Below are 24,820 nucleotides of genomic sequence, written 5' to 3'. Positions count from 1 at the left end.
AGTTTCACTTCTTTTTGTGGCTGAGTAATATTCCATTGTATATATGTGCCACATCTTCTTTATCCATTCATCTGTTGATGGACACTTAGGTTGCTTCCATGTCCTGGCTATTGTAAATAGAGCTGCAAGTTTATGGCTTTAAAGCAATGCTTGTGTTCATCTATAAGGGAGTTTGGAGCAAAAGAGATGCCTGGGCTCAATCTGCTACCTCCACCTGGCACGCCCTGCACAAGAGTACTTTGTTAAACATCTCTCCTCTCATACAACAAAATTCTTTTCAGTAATCATCATGAAGTAATAATAATGAAGAAGAAGACTGTCTGGAGGAGAAATGCTGCAGGCTGAACATCTTTTGTTGAACTTTGTACGTATAATCATGTCAGTGCATACAAACATGCACATGCACACACATGTCCAAAAAGGAAGAGGCAACATTAAAATTTTAATTACATTAATTTTCAAGAGGGGAATTTATACTGTATTCATACTCGATTTCACTGTTTTAAAATTTCACCGGAAGTAGAAACTCCCAAGTCATCAGTAAAAGATGAAGAACTGAAGTAACTCATGTTCCCTTTCTTCCTCTGTGAAATCACTGTGCTATCATTTTTTATGTTGAATCTCCTGTTTAAAAGTAGGAACATGAGGTGTCCATACCATTGATAGGTTGGAGATAGGAGCCCAAAGAGAGCGAAAATGATTGTAAACTTACAATGAACGTGTGTGGCTGGGTCCTCCTGTGTTGGGGGCCAGCTCTGTGAGCGGGGGTTCTCCAAATTCACTGGGCAAACTGCTCCCCCCACACTGCCCTGAGGACATATGTCACATTCTGGAAGTTTCTTAAATGAATGAATGAATGAATGAATGATTTTGACCGCACCAGGTCTTAGTTGCGGCTCGTGGGATCTTTAGTTGTGGCATGTGGGATCTTTTAGTTGTAGCGTGCGGCCTCTTAGTTGTGGCATCAGACTCTTAGTTGCAGCACGTGAACTCTAGTTGCGGCATGCAGACTCTTAGTTGCGGCATGTGGGCTTCTTAGCTGCGGCACACAGGCAGGATCTAGGTCCCTGACCAGGGATGGAACCTGGGCCCCCTGCATTGGGAGCATGGAGTCTTGCCCACTGGACCACCAGGGAGGTCCCCCTTAAATTATTTTTAATGTAAAATTTGTTGCCTACCTACTGCCCTCCAGGAACTGCTAGGAGCTTTCACGTGTGTTCTCCTGATTCTTAGTTGAGTCCTCTCTGTGTCCTCTTGGCAACATTCCCTGCTGTGAATGATTTTGACCGCACCAGGTCTTAGTTGCGGCTCGTGGGATCTTTAGTTGTGGCATGTGGGATCTTTTAGTTGTAGCGTGCGGCCTCTTAGTTGTGGCATCAGACTCTTAGTTGCAGCACGTGAACTCTAGTTGCGGCATGCAGACTCTTAGTTGCGGCATGTGGGCTTCTTAGCTGCGGCACACAGGCAGGATCTAGGTCCCTGACCAGGGATGGAACCTGGGCCCCCTGCATTGGGAGCATGGAGTCTTGCCCACTGGACCACCAGGGAGGTCCCCCTTAAATTATTTTTAATGTAAAATTTGTTGCCTACCTACTGCCCTCCAGGAACTGCTAGGAGCTTTCACGTGTGTTCTCCTGATTCTTAGTTGAGTCCTCTCTGTGTCCTCTTGGCAACATTCCCTGCTGCAGAGCCAGGCAGTTCCCTGTCAGCTGAGCCATAGTTAATCACTGAAATGGAAAGTCCTCCTCTAATGAAATTGAGTTTCGGGTTACTCGATCATCCAGCTGCACGAGAGTAAACCACTTCTACACATACACAGGAAAATGGAGGGAGGGATTTCAAATCCCCCCAGAGGCCTTTGCATTCCTTGGTTATACCAATTGCCCCAGCAGCCAGAATTCCCAACTTTTGACAAGCCTCTGTCCTCAGGCTTAATCTGTCAGAGGCTGCTTTGATGCTTTTTGATCTCATGTGTGGAAATTCACATTTGTGTGAACGTATTTTACAAGACAGTCACCCGCTTTCCTGCCTCAGCTTGTGACATTATCTTACGTGTTATTATCAGTGGCAAACCTGATGAGGTCCCAGAGGGAGCGGTGAAGATGACGGCCATCTTGTCCATCCAGGTTCATCCACTGTGCACCGACAGTGCTGGACCCACTGTGAGCCAGGGACCCCTGTGTTATGGACTGAATGTTTGTGTCTCCCCAGATCCGTATGTTGAAACCTAACCCTCAGTGTGACAGTACTAGGAGGTGGGGCCTTTGGGAGGTGACGAGCTGATGAGGGTGGAGCCCCGTGGGTGGGACTAGTGCCGTGATAAGAGACCACAGAGGGCTAGCTCATGCTCGTGCGTGAGGACACAAGGGTCAGCTGTCTGCAACCCAGGAAAGGGCCTCCCCAGGACCCGACCATGCCAGCATGCTGACGTCAGACTTCCAGCCTCCAGACCTGTGAGCAGTAAATTTCTGTTGCTTATAAACCACCCAGCCTGTGGTACTTTGTTGTTGTAGCTTGAATGGTCTAAGACATCTCGCTTTTTTCCTTTTTTTAAAAAATGTAAATATTTTATTATTTTTTACATTGTGACTGGTAGAAGCAATAAGTCAGTAGAATCAGAATTTCTCTTGAACACATTGCCCCAGTTTAACCCTATTTTTAAAAATACATTTTATTTATTTATTTATGTCTGTGTTGGGTCCTTGTTGCTGTGCGCGGGCTTCCTCTAGTGCGGCGAGCGGGGGCTACTCTTTGTTGCGGTGCGCAGGCTTGTCATTGCGGTGGCTTCTCTTGTTGTGGAGCACGGGCTCTAGGCATGCGGGCTCAGTAGTTATGGCACATGGGCTCAGTAGTTGTGGCTCACAGTCTCTAGAGCGCAGGCTCAGTAGTTGTGGTGCGTGGGCTTAGTTGTTCCGGCATGTGAGATCTTCCCGGACCAGGGCTCGAACCCATGTCCCCTGCATTGGCAGGCGGATTCTTAACCACTGTGCCACCAGGGAAGTCCCTAACCCTCTTTTATATAACTCAAGTTCTTTCCCTTCATAGCATCTTATTTTTCTTCTCCAACTTTTATTTGAAAAATTTCAAATCCACCCCCAAAGTTAAAAGAATAATACAGTGAAAAATTATACACCGTGTCCCAACTCACTGATTGTTAACATTTTGCCACATTTTATTTTACAGTCTCTTTCTTCACATATACTTACATACACACATTCACATTTAAAAAATCATTTGAGGGCTTCCCTGGTGGCGCAGTGGTTGAGAGTCCGCCTGCCGATGCAGGGAACACGGGTTTATGCCCCGATCCGGGAAGATCCCACATGCCGCGGAGCGGCTGGGCCCGTGAGCCATGGCCGCTGAGCCTGCGCGTCCGGAGCCTGTGCTCCACAACGGGAGAGGCCACAACGGTGAGAGGCCCGCGTAACGCAAAAAAAAAAAAAAAAAAAAAAATCATTTGAAAGTAAATTTCAGTTATCATGATACTGCACCTGTAAATAAATCAGCATGTATTTCCTAAGAGAAAGGGCATGAGCCTCCTTAACCATCACAAGATTCTCTGTCAACGACTTTAACATTGACACACACTATTATTTAATGTATAGTTTATATTCAGTTTTTCCCGATTGTTATAACAGTGTCCTTTACAGGTTTTCCTGATGGAAGATTTCAGATGTTCGTGTTCATTAGTTACACTTCTTCACCTCCTTTAAGCAAGAATAGTTCGCTCTCCTTTGTGTGCACATGTGCATGTGTGCATGTGTGTGTTCCATGACATTGATATTTTTGAGTCCAAGCCAGTTGTTTTCTAAAATGTCCCTTGATCTGAGTTTGTCTGCATTTCTTCATGATTAAATTCAGATCACGCGTTTTTGGAAGGAACATCACAGAGGTGATGATTCTCTGTCCCCAGTGCAATGCCGTAGGTGGACGTGATGTCACTTTTTCCCTTTATTACAACTGTTAGGATTGATCACCTGGCTAATGCATCATTAGAAACATGCCCATGTCTCTTGACAAGAAACTAGGTTTTTAAATCCTTTCTTGGGGTATAGTTTCTGTCCAAGCGCTGTTCACATAGTAACTGACCGCCAATGTCCTGAGTTCGAAGGAAAGCAGACGTTTGTTGAGCTTCCTCTATGGGTCAATTCTAGTACCTCATTTAATTTGGCCAAGGAGAGTCATTATTATCCCCATTTTACTGGTGATGTAGTTTAAGCCAAGAAAGGTGGGTAATTTGTGCCAGGTAGGACACTGAGTGATACACTGGGATTCCAACACAAGACGGTGAAAGTTGACATCAGCCTCATTGCCCACCGACCCTCCCCACCCCCAGGTCTGTTCCTTTCTCCTTAGCCTGGGGACACGAGCTCATGACTTGCTACTATAAACTTGGGCAATGGATACATGCCAGAGGTTCAAAAGGGTCCTTTGAAACAGTGTCTGAATTTGTGCTTACACAGCACGGGAGTGGGTCAGCACTCATTCATTACTTGCTGGCATTGAATAACCGCTCACATCCTGAAAATTCTAGTTTTGAGGAATCGAAAAATCACTGTCGAGCCAGCATGTCAGAATAAGTCAAGCAGAAAATGCAAGGCTGTTGCATCAGTTTCTCCCCCAAAGCATTGCAGAGATCTCTGGTACAGTGAGCAAAGCAGCTGACGGCCCCTGCAGGCTCCATCCTCCCCTTCCTGCTCCTGGAAACAGGACCTCCCACATTTAACTTGGCCCCCGGTTGCCCATACAGCCTCCCAGAGCAAGAACTACAGTTCCCAGGTTTCCTTGCAGCGAGGTTCTCCCTGTGAGCAGTATGTGCAGTTTCCAAGTGTTCCCATAGAGGGAAGTCGTTTGTCCTCCTCTTCCCCCTTCCAGCCAGAATGTAGAGTGTGAGTATATAAAAGTGGTTGGGGTGAATTTAGGATGTGCTGTGAATATCGAAGTGGTAGGGGTGGATGGGAGTGCCCGGAGGGTGTGCTGTCACTTCAGCTGTGGAGAGGATAGAGTGCAGGAGTGGAAGGGGCGGGTACAGGGTGCGGGGGCTGAGCCCTGTTGGACCATGTGGACGAGGACCAGATCTGGCATGTGGAAGGAGCCTGGGTCTCTGACACAGAGAAGGCTTTCTGCCAGCCATGGACCTCTCACGCTCATATTATTATATGAGAGAGAAATTTTGTTTGATTGATTTTATTCAGTTTTTCATTTTAGAAAGTTTTAGATTTACAGGAAATTTGGGAAGATAGTTCAAAGAGTTCCCATACACTCCGCATCCTGTTTGCCCTCTTGCTAACATCTCAGATTAGAATAGTACGTTTGTTAGGATGAATGAATGTTGAGACGCTTCTATTAACTGAAGTGCATACTTTACTCAGATTGTCTTAGTGTTTCCCCAGTGTCCTTTTTCTGTCCCAGAGCCACGTCCACGACACCACATTACATTCAATCAAGTCTCCATAGGTTCCTTGTGGCTGTGACAGTTTCTCAGACTTTTTTAAAAAACATTTTTATTTTTAAAGCCATTTTTATCTGGGGACATATTTTTGAAGACATGCTGAACCCATGTCCAAACTAACACCGAGGCCGCCGTCAACTTCACCTCACCCCACTTTCTGTCCTCCTTTCGCACTGCAGGTCTCTAAGGACGCGCAAACTTCCCCACCCATGCCTCTGCTTATGCGTTTTGTACATGGTCTTCCTCGGCTCTCATCTGCCTGGTAAACTCCTACTCACCCTATGGTACTCCACTCAGACATCCTCTCCTCCAGAAGCCTGCTTGGACCCCCATCTCTCGCCAGCCAGGAGTCATTATATCCCTTCTTTCAACCCATAGTAAAGTGTCCAAACCTCTGTTATGCTTACCTCGTGGCACCATAATTATTTTGTCACATGTGGATCTCTAGAACTAGACTGTGGTTTTCTAGAAGTCAGGGACCATATTTTATTCATTTTTTGTATCCCTAAAAACAAATTTGTAAGAGGCACATAAAGATCTTTGGTGAATGGATGAATGAGCTCAGATGATGTAATTACATGTATGCCCATAAATCCTCATCTTAAAAGTGTTTCCTTTTTAAAAAATTTATTCTTTTTGTACAGCAGGTTCTTATTAGTTATCCGTTTTATACATATTAGTGTCTACATGTCACTCCCAGTCTCCCCAGTTCATCCCACCACCACCACCACCACCACCACCACCACCTTCCTCGCCGCTTTCCCCCCATGGTGTCCATACATTTTTCTCTACATCTGTGTCTCTATTTCTGCCCTGCGAACTGGTTCATCTGTACCATTTTTCTAGGTTCCACATACATGCATCAATATACAATGTTTGTTTTTCTCTTTCTGACTTACTTCACTCTGTATGACAGTCTCTGTGTCCATCCATGTCTCTACAAGTGACCCAGTCTCATTCCTTTTTATGGCTGAGTAATAGTCCATTGTATATATGTACCACACCTCCTTTATTCATTTGTCTGTCGATGGACATTTAGGTTGCTTCCATGACCTGGCTATTGTAAATAGTGCTGCAGTGAACCTTGAGATGCATGTGTGTTTTTGAATTATGGTTTCCTCTGGGTATGTGCCCAGTAGTGGAATTGCTGGGTCATATGGTAATTCTATTTTTCGTTTTTTAAGGAACCTCCATACGGTTCTCCATGGTGGCTGTATGAATTTACATTCCCACCAACGGTGCAAGAGGGTTCCCTTTTCTCCACACCTTCTCTGGCATTTGTTGTTTGTAGATTTTTTGATCATGCCCATTCTAACTGGTGTGAGGTAATACTTCATAGTAGTTTTGATTTACATTTCTCTAATAATTAGTGATGTTGAGCAGCTTTGCATGTGCCTCTTGCCCATCTCTATATCTTCTTTGGAGAAATGTCTGTTTAGGTCTTCTGCCCTTTTTTTTTTATTGGGTTGCTTGTTTTTTTAATATTGAGCTGGGCTTCCCTGGTGGCGCAGTGGTTAAGAATCCGCCTGCCAATGCAGGGGCCACGGGTTCGAGCCCTGGTCCGGGAAGATCCCACATGCTGCGGTGCCACTAAGCCTGTGTGCCACAACTACTGAGCCTGCGATCTAGAGCCCACAAGCCACAGCTACTGAGCCCATGTGCCACAACTGCTGAAGCCCACACACCTGGAGCCCGTGCTCCACAACAAGAGAAGCCACCGCGATGAGAAGCCCACGCACTGCAACGAAGAATAGCCCCCGCACGCCACAACTAGAGAAAGCCCCCACACAGAAACAAAGACCCAGTGCAGCCAAAAATAAATAAATAAATAAATAAATAAAATATATTGAGCTATATGAGCTGTTCATATATTTTGGAGATTACTCCTTTGTCCACTGATTAGTTTGGAAATATTTTCTCCCATTCTGAGGGTTGTCTTTTTGTCTTGTTTATAGTTTCCTTTGCTGTGCAAAAGCTTTTAAGTTTCATTCGGTCCCATTTGTTTATTTTTGTTTTCATTTCCATTACTCTAGGAGGTGGGTCGAAAAAGATCTTGCTGTGATTTATGTCAAAGAGTGTTCAACCTACGTTTTCCTTCAAGAGTTTTATAGTGTCCTGTCTTACGTTTAGGTCTTTAATCCATTTTGAGTTTATTTTTGTGTATGGTGTTAGGGAGTGTTCTAATTTCATTCTTTTACATGTAGCTGTCCTATTTTCCCAGCACCAGTTATTGAAGAGGTTGTCTTTTCTCCATTGTATATTCTTGCCTCCTTTATAGGTGCATGGGTTTATATCTGGGCTTTCTATCCTGTTCCACTGATTTATATTTCTGTTTTTGTACCAGTACAACATTGTCTTGATGACTGGTTTTCTAGCATAGTCTGAAGTCAGGGAGTCTGATTCCTCCAGCTCCATTTTTTTCCCTCAAGATTGCTTTGGCTATTTGGGGTCTTTTGTGTCTCCATACAAGTTTTAAGATTTTTTGTTCTTGTTCTGTAAATTACTGTAGCTTTGTAGTATAGTCTGAAGTCAGGGAGCCTGATTCCTCCAGCTCCGTTTTTTTCCCTCACGATTGCTTTGGCTATTCGAGGTCTTTTGTGTCTCCATACATATTTTAAGATTTTTTGTTCTAGTTCTGTAAACAATGCCGTTGGTAATTTGATAGGGATTGCAGTGAATCTGTAGATTGCTTTCGGTAGTATAGTCATTTTCACAGTATTGATTCTTCCAATCCAAGAATATGGTATATCTGTCCATTTGTTTGTGTCATCTTTGATTTCTTTCATCAGTGTCTTATAGTTTTCTGAGTACAGGTCTTTTACCTCCATAGGTAGGTTTATTCCTAGGTATTTTATTCTTTTTGTTGCAGTGGTGAATGGGTTTGTTTCCTTAATTTCTCTTTCTGATCTTTCATTGTTAGTGTATAGGAATGCAAGAGATTTCTGTGCATTAAGTTTGTATCCTGTGACTTTACCAAATTCATTGCTTAGTTCTAGCAGTTTTCTGGTGGCATTTTTAGGATTATCTATATATAGCATCATGTCATCTGCAAACAGTGACTTTTTTACTTCTTCTTTTCCAATTTGTATTCCTTTTATTTCTTCTCTGATGGCCATGGCTAGGACTTCCAAAACTGTGTGAATAATAGTGGTGAGAGTGGACATCCTTGTCTTGTTCCTGATCTTAGAGGAAATGCTTGCAGTTTTTCATCATTGAGAATGTTGTTGGCTGTGGGTTTGTCATATATGGCCTTTATTATGTTGAAGTAGATTCCCTCTATGCCCAGTTTCTGGAGAGTTTTTATCATAAATGGGTGTTGAATTTTGTCAAAAGCTTTTTCCGCATCCATTGAGATGATCATGTGGTTTTTCTTCTTCAGTTTGTTAATAGGTGTATCACATTGATTGATTTGCGTATATTGAAGAATCCTTGCATCCCTGGGAAAAATCCCACTTGATCATGGTGAATGATGCTTTTAATGTATTGTTGGATTTTGTTTGCTAGTATTTTGTTGAGGATTTTTATTACATCTATGTTCATCAGTGATATTGGCCTGTAATTTTCTTTTTTGTAGTATCTCTGTCTGGTTTTGGTATAAGTGTGATGGTGGCCTTGTAGAACGAGTTTGGGAGTGTTCCTTCCTCTGCAATTTTTGGAACATTTTGAGAAGGATGGGTGTTAGCTCTTCTCTAAATGTTTGATAGAATTCACCTGTGAAGCCACCTGGTCCTGGACTTTAGTTTGTTGGAAGATTTTTAATCACAGTTTCAATTTCATTACTTGTGATTGGTCTGTTAATATTTTCTATTTCTCCCTGGTTCAGTCTTGGAAGGTTATACCTAAGAATGTGTCCGTTTCTTCCAGGTTGTCCATTTTATTGGCATAGAGTTGCTTGTAGTAGTCTTTTATGATGCTTTTCGTTTCTGCAGTGTCCATTGTAACTTCTTCTTTTTCATTTCTTATTTTGCTTTTATTTATTTTTAAAATAAATTTATCTTATTTATATTTTTGGCTGTGTTGGGTCTTTGTTGCTCTGTGCGGGCTTTCTCTAGTTGTGGCGAGCGGGGGCTACTCTTCGTTGCAGTGCGCGGGCTTCTCTTCACGGTGGCTTCTCTTGTTGCGGAGCACGGACTCTAGGCGCGCAGGCTTCAGTTATTGTGGCAGGCAGGCTCAGTAGTTGTGCCTCGCAGACTCTGCAGCGCCTGCTCGGTAGTTGCGGTGCACGGGCTTAGTTGCTCCATGGCATGTGGGATCTTCCCAGACCAGGGCTCGAACCTGTGTCCCCTGCATTGGCAGGCGGATTCTTAACCTCCGCACCACCAGCGAAACCCCTCTAATTTTATTGATTTGCGTCCTCTCCCTGTTTTTATTGATGAGACTGGCTAAAGGTTTTTCAATTATGTTTATCTTCTCAAAGAACCAGCTTTTAGTTTTATTGATCTTTGCTATTGTTTTCTTTGTTTCTGTTTCATTTATTTCTGCTCTGATCTTTATGATTTCTTTCCTTCTGCTAACTTTGGGTTTTGTTTGTTCTTCTTTCTCTAGTTCCTTTAGGTATACAGTTAGATTGCTTATTTGAGATTTTTCTTGTTTCTTGAGGTAGGATTGTATTGCTATAAACTTCTGCCTTAGAACTGCTTTTGCTGCATCCCATAGATTTTGGATTGTCGTTTTTTTGTTGTCATTTGTCGTTAGGTATTTTTTGAATGCCACTTTGATTTCTTCAGTGATATGTTGGTTATTTAGTAACATATTATTTAGCTTCCCTGTGTTTGTGTTTTTTACGTTTCTTTCTCTGTAATTTATTTCTAATCCCATAGTGTTGTGGTCGGCAAAGATGCTTGATATGATTTCAGTTTTCTTAAATTTACCGAGGCTTGATCTGTAGCCCAAGATGTGATCTATTCTGGAGAATGTTCCATGTGCACTTGAGAAGAAAGTGTAATCTGCTGATTTCGGATGGAATGTTCTATAAATATCAATTAAATCTATCTGGTCTATTGTGTCATTTAAAGCTTGTGTTTCCTTATAAATTTTCTGTCTGGATGATCTGTCCGTTGGTGTAAGTGAGGTGTTAAAGTGCCCCACTACTAGTGTGTTACTGTCGATTTCCTTTTTTTAAAAAAAAATTTTATTTATTTTTGGCTGCGTTTTTTGGATCTTTGTTGCTGTGTGCAGGCTTTCTCTAGTTGCGGCTAATGGGGGCTACACTTCCTTTGGGTGTGCAGGCTTCTCATTGCAGTGGTTTCTCTTGTTGCAGAGCACAGGCTCTAGGTGCGCGAGCGTCATTAGTTGTGGCACACAGGCCCAGTTGCTCTGCGGCATGTGAGATCTTCCCAGACCAGGGATCGAACCCATGTCCCCTGCATTGGCAGGAGGATTGTTAACCAGTGTGCCACAAGGGAAGTCCGTCGATTTCCTCTTTTATAGCTGTTAGCATTTGCCTTATGTTTTGAGGTGCTCCTTTGTGGGGTGCATGTATATTTATAATTGTTAATAACTTCTTGGATTGATCCCTTGATGATTATGTAGTGTCCTTCCTTGTCTCTTGTAAGTCTTTATTTTAAAGTCTATTTTATCTGATATGAGTATTGCTACTCCAGCTTTCTGTTGATTTCCATTGGCATGGAGTATCTTTTTCCATCTCCTCACTTTCAGTCTGTATGTGTCTCTAGGTCTGAAGTTGGTGTCTTGTAGACAGCATATATATGGGTCTTGTTTTTGTACCCATTCAGTGAGCCTGTGTCTTTTGGTTGGAGCATTTAATCCATTCACATTTAAGGTAATTATTGTTAAGTATGTTCCTGTTACCATTTTCTTAATTGTTTTGGGTTTGTTTTTGTAGGCCCTTTCCTTCTCTTGTGCTTCCCACTTAGAGAAGTTCCTTTAGCAGTTGTTGTAGAGCTGATTTGGTGGTGCTTAATTCACTTAGCTTTTGCTTGTCTATAAAGCTTTTGATTTCTCCAGCAAATCTGAATGAGATCCTTGCCAGGTAGAGTACTCTTGGTTGTAGGTTCTTCCCTTTCATCACTTGAAATATATCGTGCCACTCCCTTCTGGCTTGTAGAGTTTCTGCTGAAAAATCAGCTGTTAACCTTATGGGAGTTCCCTTGTATGTTATTTGTCATTTCCCCCTTGTTGCTTTTAATAATTTTTCTTTGTGTTTAATTTTTGTCAGTTTGATTACTGTGTGTCTTGGTGTGTTTCTCCTCCAGGTTTATCCTGCCTGGGACTTTCTGCCCTTCCTGGTCTTGGGTGGCTATTTCCTTTCCCATGTTAGGGAAGTTTTCAACTATAATCCCTTCAGATATTTTCTTGGGTTCTTTCTCTGTCTCTTCTCCTTCTGGGACCCCTGTAATGTGAATGTTGGTGCATTTAATGTTGTCCCAGGGGTCTGTTAGGCTGTCTTCATTTCTTTTCATTCTTTATTGTGTGCCCTCCAAGAGTGGAGTCTCTGTTTCCCCCAGTCCTGTCGAAGTCCTACAGTCAAATCCCGCTAGCCTTCGAAGTCTGATTCTCTGGGAATTCCTCCTCCCATAGCCAGACCTCCAGGTTGGGAAGCCTGACGTGGGGCTCAGAACCTTCATTCCAGTGGGTGGACTTCTGTGGTTTAATCGTTCTCCAGTTTGTGAGTCACCTAACCAGTGGTTATGGGATTTGATTTTATGGTGATTGTGCCCTTCTTACCCTCTCACTGTGGCTTCTCCTTTGTCTTTGGATGTGGGGTATCTTTTTCGGTGAGTTCCACTGTCTTCCTGTCGATGATTGTTCGGCAGTTAGTTGTGATTCTGGTGCTCTCGCAAGAGGGAGTGAGTGCACGTCCTTCTACTCCGCCATCTTGAACCAGTCTCCTCAGTGTTTCCTTTTATACTAAGACACCACTTGTGAATAGCACACCCATCCCTCCTGCAGAAATTCATTGAGCATCAATGTAGTAGTACATAATTCATAAGCCAGGGACTGATCACATATTGCCCGAAAGCCTGCATTACAGTTTGCCAGGTCTCCTTTTGCTGAGCCACCCTGCACGTGGGCTCCCTACCCTGGTGCTGCGGTGGCTGCAGAATGTTAAATCAATGCCCTTGTTCCTTGTTTCTGGCTCCTTTCATCTCAGAGCCAGCGATCTGGGCTGCAGTGCTAGCAGTTTCCAGAAGGTGTTGGGGCATACTCAGAGCATTTTCCTGCCCTGGAATGCTGGAGAGTTCAGGGCTTTTCAGGCAAGCGAGTTCTATTCCAGTGGGTGTCATGTTTTGCTTTTCTTTCATTCTGTGCCAAATATCATAGCAACACTAGCAACTCTGCAGGTGCGTTTTGTACTACTTTTGTACCAATGCTAATACTGGTATTAAAATGATTTTTTCTTCTCTAGAAATGTAATTTTAGCATTTTCTAGGTTTCGACGTGCAATGTGTGTGACAAGTGTTGGAGCTGTCCAAGACTAATGGCACTCAGCTGGGGCTGAGTGCTCCTTTACACAGTGGCCTCTGTGTTCTCAAATCTAGCCTGGGTTTTATTTCTGCAGAGATTTATCTTAAATATCCTTAACTTGTAAAAGTCCTCAAATTATACTCAAACAGTTCTACTGCCCAACTTTATCCACCAAGCTGTGGATTTTAAAATTTAATTGAGAACATGGAGTCCATTCTCTGAGTGTGCAGTAATAAAGCATATAGAATACATATGTATTTATGTGCTTGTGTGCTCATTTTCTGTCTCCTTCAGACAGAATATAAGCTCCAGTAAGAGACCTTGTCTGTTTTATTCTGGCTGTGTCTCCAGCTCTGGCATATAGGAAGTGCTCAGGAATTCTGCAGAATGACTTTGAGGGGGTGGCATCTCTCCTCACGTAGATGTCTTTGCTGCCTCAGCAGCTGCTCTGAGTGGGGTGCGCCTGCCTGGGGCTGGGACGCAGAGGCTGGTTCTCAGTGCTTGTCCCCTCCGGTCCTCACTGCTGACGCTTCCTTTCCTGCTCAGTCATCTAGCACCTTTCTGAACCCCAGGCCTTTGCTCTCTCAGCTGCTACCCCACACGGCTCCATATGATGAGATTGATTGTTTGTTTTTCTTTCCCTTTGTTCCACCTGTTTCTTCCACCTGTTCTTTCAGGGTAATTAGATTAATTTATCCGTAAAATGGGCTCTTCAAAATGCAGTAACTATTTTGGAAAAGAATTAAGGTTATTTCCAAACACATTTTAAGATCTAACCAAGAGGGGAGCAAATCAGGACAGGGGCTTAGTTAAGCAGACAAGGAAGGGTGTTGGCATCCTATGTAACGATGTCGCCAGGGGGCAAGGAATTGCGAGAGAGTGAGGACGGAGGGAGAGAATGCAATGAACACAGGGTCCTGCTAACAAGTGACTGAAGCCTGAACTGTGCACCAGGCGCTCTCCTAGACGCCAGGACAAGACAGACAAAGTCCGTATTCTCACAGGATGTTCATCCTAGATCACTGCTGTCCAGTGGAAACAGGACAAAAATCACAAATGCAAGCCACACGTGGAAGTTAAACTTGTCTAGTAGGCACGTTGACAGAGTAAAAAGACGTAAATGAAATTGATTTCAGTATAAAATTGTGGGCAAACCAATATATTGAGTTAATCCAAAATTTGTTGTTTCAACATGTACTCAATATAAAAATTACTGGTGATATCCTTTACCGTCTCTCTTTATGCTGAGAGATTTTATGCTAAAATCCAGTGTGTTTTACACTTGTAGTACTCCTCAGTTCAGACCCGCCGAACCCCAAGTGTGGTTAGAGGTTACCGTGCTGGACGGCGGTGTCCTAGACAGTAACCAAGTAAAGACAGAAAGATATACTAAGTATTAATGCATTTATAAATAATATAATTTTAGTATTGAGTACTGTGACCTATTATGAAGTACTCAGAATAGTGAGGGTGTTGTGAAGGAAACAGAAGGAGGTCGGGTGATAGAGGATCAGGGGCTACTTGGGGGTGGGCAGGGGGGCCTGTCTGGAGCTGACACCTGAGCAGAGCCTGAGAGAGTGGGGGACAGTCCTGCTAATAAGGTTGGACGGCACAGGGCTTCCGGGGTTGAGGACCCACAGGAGCAAAGGCCCTGAGTCAGGACCAGTGGGCGTGTTCAAGGTGGCGGGTGTGGAGGGGGCAACAGAAGGGTTAGATTTGGTGGGGGGGGCGTGTGTGCTCAGAGCCGTCGGGGTGGGGCCGGACCCGTGGAACCTTGCAGGCCAGGCAAGGAGCTTGTTTCTGGAGGATGTGAATCCGTGCTCCTGTTTCCTAGGTGCTCCCAGCTCTTCCACGTCAAAGGATGCTGTCTTAGGCCTTAACCCTTAAATGCAGCTGTGTGTGTGTCTTGTCTGTCAGTTTCCCTGAGGGTTGCTTTGTACAGCAACTGCCATGAATCCTCTGTGATTGGACACGGGGGCACCTTGTCTGGGGTTTGAGAGCGTCACATGCCAACGCACCTGCTTAAAGGCATTTTCTCCCTGCACGTGTCACAAGTCACCAGCATGCCCGTTGAATGTATCTATTCCACATGTATCACGATCATGCTTTAAAAGGGTTATAAATGTGCCTCAGCCTTTCTCTAGGATCAGTTGTTTGGAGGGGTTTTCCTCTCCCTTAACAGAGGAAGGCAGCTCTTGTCTGTGCTGCTGATCAGCTCAAGTCCCCCGCACTCTGAACAGACACTGGTGTTTCCAGCGCTGCCTAAGGGCAGGGCCTCCCCGCCACCACCACGCCCACACCCCCGCCCCCGCCCCCGCCCCCGGCTGTGCATCCGAGGCTCTGAGGCTGCAGCGCGCATCCCTGCAAGGCTGACTTTCTGCTGCAGTCCCTTCCGCTCTCCCTGTGGACCCCTCGGTATTTACAGATGTGTTCCCCCTTTCCCAGCCCCTTCCCTTGCAGCGCCCTTCCGCACCAGCCCCGGAAGCTCTGAGCTTGCCTGCTGGCCTCTGGGGTTGGGAGGCTGGGGTGCTGTTGTCACTTCCTCTGCTGAGTGGGTTCTGACCCGTCCTCAGGAGTCTGCCAAGTCATGCTTGTCACTCTCGGGAAGTGATTTAAGATCTTAACTGGGCCACGCGCTCCCCCATCTGGGTTCCTGTTACAAGAGGTGTGGGCCTGCTGGCGATGTGAAAACAACTCCTTTTGACCCCAAAAAAGGAACTCTAAATGTTCCCACCCCGTAATAGCTTTGCCTGACCGGTGGCTCCCTTCCGACTCAGGCTGCCCTCTCCCTGCCGATCTGACGTAGCGGTGCTCCTTCACCACTGCGCCGGGTGGGGGCTGCGGCGACGCCGACTGTTCTGGGTTAATCTCTAAATAAGCTCAGGAGAGTTTTAACTTAGAGAGAGAACCACACGTTGTTTTCAACATTTTTGAACTTGGCCCTCGTGGTCGCTTCAGGTGCCAGGGTGTCTGGGAAATGTCTGGTGGTTGCCGTGAGCTGGCAGTCTTTGCGCAAATGTGGGGAGAAAACGTCCTGTGCATCACAGCTGCACAGTGGGTGAGCCAGGTGGTCTGAAAACTGAAAAAAGTGTGTTGGCTCGGCCAAAAAGTTTGTCGATCGGTGCATACGGTGTTCAGTACAGTTCTTGGTGAAAATGAAAAATCGTTTATTTTTACTTAAAACCGAACGAATTTTTTTTGCCAACCCAGTACTTGTTCTCAGGGGGACACTCTGCCTTTTCAGTTACTTTGCCAAAGAGTTGAAATCCCAGAATCTGAGTCAGGAGGGACATGAGAGTCCTGGCTTTCTGGTGGTTTCTTTTTTTACATCTAGATCTCTTACCCCTTTGTCATTTGCTCTTATGTATGGTGTGAGCTGCAGATCTGGTGTTATCTGTTTTCAAACATCTAATCAGTTTATTTGTTAAAAAGTCCTTCTTTGCCCCAATGACTTGAGATGCCACCTTTATCAAACGCCAAATTCCTACATGTGCCTGGGTCTATTTTTGGACTTTCTGTTCTTTTCCACGGATCCTTCAGTCATTTGTGTGCCGATACCACACTGTCTGAAAAGCTGGCCTCAGAGTCTGGTCAGGCGTTCTTGCCTGTCAGGCGTTCTTGCCTATCAGGCATTAAATTCGATTCTTGGATTTTTAAGGTTAAGAGCTTTCGTATCAATTGTCTAACTTCACGAAGAAGCTTGTTGTGATTTTTACTGGGATTGTTTAAACTTCATAAATTAATTTAAGGAAGACTTAATTTTACGATGATGCCGTTCTATTCTAAGAACAAGGAATGTCTTTTCATTTGTTCACATCTATTTTCTGTGTCTTTCGAAGGTGTTTAATGTAGGTTTTGCATATTTCTTATTAAGTTTATTCCTAAATATCTTATCTTCTTTGTTATTATTATAAAAGGGATTTTATCTTCCTCATGTCGTCTGAAATATGTATTTAAGGCTGTTGATTTCTGTGTGCTAATTTTATCTTTTGTGCATTTTGCTTTATTGCAGACTAGTGGTTATAATAAAATTAGTTCTTTTCCACATTATTGGTTCATAATTAGAAATACATGAACAAAACAGATACAATCTCACCAAGTCTTCTATGACTAAACAATTAAGCCGTCTATGTGCTAATTTTAGAGCCTGTCTTACAGTTTTCTTTTGTTTTGTTAAAAAAAAATCAGCATTTTTCAACCTAAGAGCCACCTAAGGAACATTTTCAAGTAGAGATGCTGAGACTCCCTCCCCTGTCCGAGGTTGCAGAGAATGTCAGGAAAGGAGGGGAGTTCTGGTGGCACTCTGCTCCCCTGGTCAGAACCCACTGATTAAGACCCAGAATGTGAGGAGCTCAGATCCACGAGTCAGAGAGAGTGGGGCTGGGCTGAGTAATGGGTTCACCTGCTGCGAGTGATTGCATTTCCCCAGGAGAAGGAGGGAAGAACCACCTCGCAGCAGTGGGAATCGGGGGCGTCCACATGCAAGATGCAGAGACAGTTTGCATGAAAAGGGCAGCAGGCCCAGAGGCTGGGCAGAACCGAGCACTAGCTGGGAGGCCAGGGCTCCTGAGGGTCGGAGAAGTGGGTACCTCGGAGTGAGCCCCAAAGGGGACGACGACAGTGACTGTAGACCCCCATGGTTACTTATTTATTTATTTACAGGTTTGTGTTTGAACTTCAGGTGCAGAGGGCTGGGCCGAGAGTACCCCTCATTTCATGCTACTTATCACGCTTGGTTGTTTCTTCTTGCATTTTATTTACATTTTTCTTCTTAATATTTTATTGTTTGCTCTTTGTTTATTATTTTTATTATTTCTTTTTCTCATTTATCATTTTCTGTATCTCTGCATCCCTCTCCCGATTCTCCTTCCAAGCAAATACAACTTTTCTGAATCTGTAGCTCATAATTGCAAAATATTTTGGGGTGCCTGTGTTTTTAAGTACATATAAATGGAAGTGTGTTACAGATTTTTTTCTGTTTTTCACTTTGTTTACTAAGTGCTCTGCAGGCGTTTCTGTTACTTTGGGTGTGTCTGGCCATTGCTTTGAATTCTGCATGACCTTCTGTGATTGGTCCACCGGCCCAGCAACGGCCGCTCAGGGGGTTGTGCTGCCCCCTCTGGAGCTGTGTGAGAATGGGACTGGGAGGTGCCGGCCGGGGGTGCGAGGCTGTCCACTCCCTCCAGCCGGGTGCAGCTCTCATGCAGCCGCTTCCTGAGCCCAGCCTTCTCTCGTCGCCGGGCTGACACAGGCTTGTACAGAGTGACGTGTTGATGTTATTTAGTTGTGCATTTCTCTGGTTACTGATGATTTTGAGCATCTCTTCGATACACTTACTAGCTTTTTGGTGTTCTGTTTCTGTTAATCCCCTGTTTATTTCTCTGCCCACTTTTTCCCTCTTAGGTCAGTTGACTTTTTCTTGTCGATTTTCAAGAGTTCCTCGTGCCTTTTATAAATTAATCCCTAATTTGTCTTCGGTAAATATCTCCCCCTTTTCCTTGTCTTCCCCTATTTGTCCTTGGTGTCCTTTGTCGAAAGGAAATCCTTAATTTTGATGGAATCAGATTCTTTTTTTTTTTTGTCTTCTGGCTTGTATTTTTTTTTTTTTTTTTTTTTTTTGTGGTACGTGGGACTCTCACCGTTCCGGCCTCTCCCGTTGCGGCTGCAGACGCGCAGGCTCAGCGGCCACGGCTCACGCGCCCATCCGCTCCGCGGAATGTGGGATCCTCCCGGACCGGGGCACGAACCCGCATCCCCCTGCATGGGCAGGCGGACTCTCAACCACTGCGCCACCAGGGAAGCCCTGGCTTGTATTTTTAAAATTTGCTTTAAGATGCCTTCCCTACACCTAGGGTAACAAAGACATTCTCTGGTATTTTCTTTTAAAGTCTGTCTTTCACTTTTGGGTCTATAATTCATGTGGTATGAGGTAGAAATTCGGCTTTATTTTCCAGTACTATTTACTAAACTCTCTGCCACCTCTAGTTGTTGCTCTTTTGTGGAGAGAAATTGGTGATTCGACCGCATTCATACCAGGGTTGACAATATAGTTAATGGTACTCGTGTCCCTGGATTTAAGCCGCTCACTCTGCTCTTGGGTTCTTCTTAATGAACCCTTTGCAAAGCTTCAGGCCCTTCTCGATGTTGAGAGGTTAACAGCTGGACCCTGGTTAGACGAGGGTTGCCAGATTTAGCAATTAAAAATACAGGATGCAAAACAGTTCCGTTTGAATTTCAGATGGACAATGAGTAAAAACAGAAAGTTTACTAAAAATTTAAAAATATTACATGGGGGGCTTCCCTGGTGGCGCAGCGGTTAAGAATCCGCCTGCCAACGCAGGGAACATGGGTTGGAGCCCTGGTCCGGGAAGATCCCACGTGCGGCGGAGCGACTAAGCCCGTGCGCCGCAGCTGCTGAGCCTGCTCATCTGTAGAATGGGGCTAATGATAAGAGCTCCTCCTCCCTGAGGTTGTGGTGAGTGTTACAGAGGCCTATAGACACAAAGTATCAAGCCGGAGCCTCAGTGGTGGGTGTCATCAGGTATTACCATCCCTATACATGACTTAATTTCCATCCGCTGGGTGATGAGGTCCTAGGGACTCGGGAGAAACACAAGATTATTTGCACGGTGTCTCCACAAAGTCTCCTGCAAGTGAAGAGGCCAGTCTTCTAGGCTCTGCATTTTATTTTATTTTATGGGCCACACCACGCAACTTGTGGGATCTTAGTACCCTGACCAGGGATTGAACCCACGCCCTCGGCAGTGAAAGTGCAGAGTCCTAACCACTGGACCGCCAGGGAATTCCCTAGGATCTGCATTTTAGTCCTTCAAAAAAAACAAGTGAATAAAATTCAACCAGATGCAGAGTTGGCTATCTCCATTTGCCATTAGACAATCTTATTAAGGGACAAGAATCCTAGGAATATGTCTGTATCTGTGTTTTGGAGATTGTTTGGTGCCACAGACTAAATGTTTGTGTCCCCCACACCACCCCCCAAATGTGTATGTTGCAATCTATCCCCCAACGTGATGGTGTTAGAAGCTGGGGCCAGGGACTTCCCCCTGGCTGTCCAGTGGTTAGGGCTCTGTGCTTCTCCCGCAGGGCCCGTGTGCCACAACTACTGAAGCCCGCGTGCCTAGAGCCCGTGCTCCGCAACAGGAGAAGCCACCGCAGTGAGAAGCCCGCGCAGCACAAGGAAGGGTAGCCCCCGCTCGCCGCAACTAGAGAAAGCCCGCGCTCAGCAACAAAGACCCAATGCAGCCAAAAATAAATAAATAAATAAATACATAAATGGGAAAGAAAGGTCTTTGACTGCAAGCAACGGAAATCAAGTCTGGCTGACTTAAGCCTAAAGGGCCTTTATTGGAGCCCTGTTGGATCCACTCACAGGATGCACCAGAGCCTGGCAGCTTGGAAACCACAGATCAGGGCCCACGACGTGCACCAGGCGTCCTGCAGCAGGAACCAACTCCTCCCCGCCCCCTGGCTACCGTGCCCAGAAGGCATGAGTGTGAGTGGACTCTGCCTGTACCTTGCATCCCATGTCACTCTGGGCAAGGGTCAGGGAGCCTCCAGTGGCCTTTCTTGGGCCCTGGACCAGCCCCTGTCTGGACGGAGGCACACGCTTTGATTGACAGTGGCCCCAAGAAGTTCCACAGTGCTGGAGAGTTCATTAAAGGGAAGTACAACTGTTGCTGGGAGTGAGAGGGTGTCGCTTGGTGGTCAGAAAACACATGTCCACGGAGACCTCTTGTGGATGTGAAGGAAATGAGGGGGAGGAAGGTCTGACACGGCCTGTGGCAGCATGTGGGTGAGCGACCCCGAGCGTCGTAACCCCCGGTCTCCAGTTGCTTTTCGTACCTGAAGCACTAAGAATCCACTGGGAGTGAGAGCAGACGACGTAAATTGTGCTCAAGATGCAGAAGGAGCGGCCCGGGCCCTTGTTCCGTACCTGACCGCCAGCTTGTTGTGCAACCTTGAGCAAGTCGCCTCACCCCTCTGGTCTCAGTTGTTTCATCTGCAGAATGGTGGCTGTAGAATGGATGATGTCTAGGACAGCTTTCAGCTGGAAAATCCTTCCGCGAGCTCACCAGTTTTGCTTGACGTACAGGGAAACGTACATTCAACATTGTATACGGTAACACGATTTCCTGAGACACAGGTTCTCAGGTGTGTGGTATTTACAAAGGCAATTTGGAGGGGAGAGGTGATGATGCTGTTTTACAAATAATAGTAATAAAATAATACAGCTCACGCATAAAGCATTTACTGTATGCCCAGCATTGTTCTCAGCATTTTAATGTGTCAGTTCATTTAGTCTTCACAGCCATTCTGTGAAGCAAATAACATTACCACATCCCTTTTACTGATGAGGACACTGAGGCACAGAGAGGCTAAGTAACTTGCTCAAGGACACAGAGCCTGAAAGTCCAAGAGCTGATTAAGACCCCAGGGTCTATGCCCATAACAAGCCTCTCTGACCAAAATCAGCCAAATAAAAACACCAGAAAATATGCTGTTGTTTAGAAATGCTGTACACCATGCCTCCCCCCAGACTTGCCTAGAGTGTCTGGAAATGTCCATACATCTGCAGCACTTCCTGCAGTTACACAGCCGTCATTGGACTTTCCCTGCCCGAACGTAACCACGACCTCATTTGCCTTCAGAGGCCAACCTTCAGCACTAGGGCAGGGGCATCTATTTCAAGAGAAGTTGAAAAAACATTTTTAAAATAAAAATAGATGTGTGCGACCCACCGCTGTTACTTGCTAGCGGAGCCCGTTTTACTTGTACTCAGAGTGACCCTGACGGAATATTTTTCAGCGTGTATAACTTTAACTGCTCCATTAACCAGATTAGTCAGTGGAAGCATTTCTCCTTTACCTCTGAGTGCAAATCTCATTACAGTGATTGGGCCCGGTTACTAATTGCTGACATTCTGGACTTGCCAAATGCATTTAAAGGGGGTGGCGTGTGGGTGGGAGCCTGCGTTTTCATCTTTGTGGATTTGATTGGACTTAATGGCCTTTCCCAGTAGGCCTCGCCCTGGTGCTTAAATACAAAGCAAAAATAGCCCTCCACAGATGACTTTCTGAGAATGACCTTGGAAACCCTCTGTGCCGACCGTTATTCTGACCCACAGGAGGCTGAAGCCTAGCGCAAGGTCTCGGGCTGGCGTGGGAGGAGCCTGACCCAGGACGTGCTGTCGGCAGGTAGAGGCAGAGCGCCTCCACCCCGGGGCTCCTCCCTGGGCGTCCCCGACTTGCTCACGGCCACACCACTGACGTTGTAGCTTCGCCGTGTCTGTGGACCACGTGCTCTGTATTTACTTTACTGTCTTTCTTTACATCAAGTGGTGTTAAACTTCATTTATTTTGAAGGTTTCTTTAAATAGAAAATGAACTCTTGCCACAAATTTAAGGTAACCCTACAAATAAATGAATGAAGACAAAGCCAAGTGGTTAACTTCTAGGGACGCGTGGTTGCCTTTATCAGAAAGGGAGATGAGTGAGCCTTTACGGATGCGTAAAAACCTAAGGAAGAGTTTTCCTCAGAAAGATGCAGGAACTGAAGGGGATTTTCCCATGATGCAGCTGAGTGGCACTTAACCCCTGCCTGTGAACACCTGCATTCATCCTCCGCAGAAACCTCGGCCCACATGCTCGTCTGTAGGAGAGGAAGGGACATGGGGTGCGGACAGATGCGGTTCAGGGGCTGCTTCGGCCTCCCCACATGGTGGGCCGTGGCCAAGGAAAGGCAGTGCGGTTTCCTCAGCTGTCAAATTCCCCCTGTTAATTTAACCCCCTGTTTTGATTCCAGTGGACGTAACTGCTGTGGGACCCACACTAAAAGGATTAAAAGTCCACTGTTCTGTGTTTCCTGCACAACTCTCAGTGGTCAAGGAAAGGCAGGGACGTGCCTTGAGCGCCACGCCGCCCTGCTGGTGTAACCGCCCTCAGTGACCCTGACAGCCACGTCCTCGGGAAGAGTCAGTGGAGGCTGAGTCACCTCAGGAGTTTTTCTGCACCCACACACGTCTTAGGACTTCCATGTGCATTTAACACCCAGCAGCCCTTTCTCAACCGGGGCCGTTCGCGGCCCCAAGTCTCCTACGCAGGAAGAATCGATGAAGAAGGAACTTAAGACCTCATGGGAAAAGTAAAGGAAGGGGGCCAAGGCAGAAATGACGTTAGGACATTTTTAAACACATTTCAGTAAGACAGAACAACAGAATCAATATACCCTGTGATAGCAACCCTAGGATTTTTTTTTTTTTTAATGACCTTTTTAGTTACAGCTTTGGGTACATCCTATTAACCTGTTCGTTCTGCCATCTGTAAATTCTTTTTTGTAGTTAGTGTATACAGTACAGTGTTCCCTTTTCCTTCCTCCGTCCCAATTTTCAGTGATTTAAAGAAACGTTTAGACTTGGAACCGTTGACTCCCACCTCCCAGGTCCCGCAGTGATGCCGGAGAAAGGAACCTGTGAGTGTGGAAGAAGGCACATGTGATGGGGGACCTGCCGTGTCACGAGTCGCCCCAGGACTTGGGGCTTCAAGCAGCCGCCATCTATTCAGCTTAGGATTCTGGGGGCTGGACTCAGCCAGTGGCGATGGATGTTGGTCCCGGCCAGGCTCCCTCAGGCACCGTGGGCAGCTGCAGGTGGGCAGGGCACCGCTGCTTCTGCACCGGCTGCTTGTGAGCTGCGGAGCCTCTGTTTTCTCTGCACGCTCACCCTCCCTGCGCCTTGATTGTGGCTCCGTCGAGCTGTCCGGGCGGGTTGACACAGCAGAGGGAAGGGAGAGGAAGCATGGCAGGCCTCTTGCGGTGGCTCGGAACAGGCTTAGAATGAGCACAGCATCATTTCCACCACATTCTTTTGGCCAGAGCAAGTCGTGGAGCCAGTCCAGATTCAAGGCAGGGGAGCTGGACTCCGTCTCTCCATGGGAAGAGCTGCACAGTCACAAATGCAGATGGCGTGGGGACTGAGTGGCCCTTCACGGGGGCTGTTGATGCAGCAGACCTCGACACCTGCTGAGGAGCAGTCTCACGGGCCGTGTCCTCAGCGCCCATGCCCAGCAGCTGGTCCCGCCTCTTTAAGGAGCCACGAGAAATACAGTTAATCTCACTCCCGTTTGGGGCCCTTGCATCTTAGTTCCTCCCTTCCTCCTCATAGATGTTTCCGGCATTTCCCACTCTCCTCAGACCTCAGAGTGGGTCTGGAAGGTCAGTCGAGAACCTGCAGGGTGGTTAGGTTACCTCTGGGGACAGGAGTGGGAAGGAGACTCACCATTCACTGATAACTTTTTGGTTCTCGCTGGCATTTTCCACACATGCATATATATTACCTTAACTTAGAAATCGTGAGGTTTTATTGTACCGGGAGCTGTGCTAAGTACTTGACCTGCGCTGTTCTATTCAGCCCTGTGAACTAGCAAGTAATCGTAATTATCCTCACTTTGTAGAGGCACAAAGAGGGTAAACCGCCCGCCCAAGATCATGTCGCTGAAGTCAGCACAGCCGGGCTCTGCATCCAGGCTGTCGGGCCCCCAAACCCATCGACTTCACCGCTGTGCTCTTCTGCCCCTTCTTCACAGAAAATATCCTGCGACGGTTGTCTCCGCTCGCTGCCTCACTCCCTTTCACTCACTTCATAATGCAGTTCGGGCTGTCTTCTGCCCTGATTAACCATGAACTGGGTTCTCTCCAAGGTCACATATGACCTCCTTGTCATCAAATATATTGTGCACACCTCAGTCCTCTCGACTGACTTCTGGACAGTACTGTTAGACTCTGTTGGTCCTTTCTTCTTAGCATATGCTGTACCTTTGGATTCTGAAATCACACTCTCCAGATCATCTTCCTCTCTCTCCATCACCTTTGCAAACTCTCTTCCCCCTCCCCTCCCCTCCCCCTCCCCCTCCCCCTCCCCCTCCT

The 24,820-nt window shown here is 45.9% G+C and overlaps 1 protein-coding gene across 1 annotated transcript in view; it reads left to right on the top strand.

Annotated features, from left to right (window-relative positions):
• The window catches only part of MGLL (monoglyceride lipase), a 211,791-nt gene that overhangs the window by 66,435 nt on the left and 120,536 nt on the right, over window positions 1–24,820 (top strand). The window lies entirely within an intron of this gene.

The sequence above is a fragment of the Physeter macrocephalus genome, chromosome 18, assembly GCF_002837175.3.
Source record: "Physeter macrocephalus isolate SW-GA chromosome 18, ASM283717v5, whole genome shotgun sequence".
NCBI lineage: Eukaryota > Metazoa > Chordata > Mammalia > Artiodactyla > Physeteridae > Physeter > Physeter macrocephalus.
This window is presented reverse-complemented; position numbering and strand designations above follow the sequence as displayed.